Source organism: Penaeus monodon, chromosome 22 (genome assembly GCF_015228065.2).
Source record: "Penaeus monodon isolate SGIC_2016 chromosome 22, NSTDA_Pmon_1, whole genome shotgun sequence".
Taxonomy (NCBI): Eukaryota; Metazoa; Arthropoda; class Malacostraca; order Decapoda; family Penaeidae; genus Penaeus; species Penaeus monodon.
This window is the reverse complement of record NC_051407.1, coordinates 8,833,434-8,834,012: the sequence shown is the minus strand read 5'-3', so window position 1 is coordinate 8,834,012 and position 579 is coordinate 8,833,434. Positions and strand designations below refer to the sequence as shown.

General features: G+C 30.6%; 1 protein-coding gene across 1 annotated transcript in view; it reads left to right on the top strand.

Moving 5' to 3' along the window:
- The window catches only part of LOC119586917 (carbohydrate sulfotransferase 11-like), a 31,931-nt gene that overhangs the window by 25,349 nt on the left and 6,003 nt on the right, over window positions 1-579 (top strand). The window lies entirely within an intron of this gene.

Genomic DNA, 579 nt, shown 5'->3' with positions numbered 1-579 from the left:
TATTATTCTATCGACGTTTTTTTCATGAAGGGAAAGGCGTTGGGAATTAGTGGGAGGTGTTAGGTTGACCGTGAAATTAGATAATTTTCCAAATACTTTTTGGTACTACAGGTTCGTCCCAAATAATTCCAAAAGGTATGGCTGGTTTTGAACAACAATAGAAAACACGAAGAAAAAAAACAAAGTCAAATGTTATTATCGTTTTAAATCCCGAGGTCATTCCTACACGTTTTAAATCTCCATGATAATAGTGATTTCATTTTATCTCTGAGTTATTTCAAATCATTTAGAATTATAGCATTTTCATTCGCCTTTTCTTGTCCACAAGTAATTTCATCCAGTGCTAGAATCTTACGCTGAAATTCCCAATACAGCATCAAAAATACTTCAATAATACCTTATTTTTATTTCCCAGTACAACAGCGATGTTACCATATTTATTACAATACAATATTAATGCTATTATAATATGATACATCTTCTTTCCAAAACAACAGTAGTGCTTTCACAATATAATATAATGAAATGACCATAAATTCCTATCTCTTTATCAAGTACAATAATACTACCATGATTTCT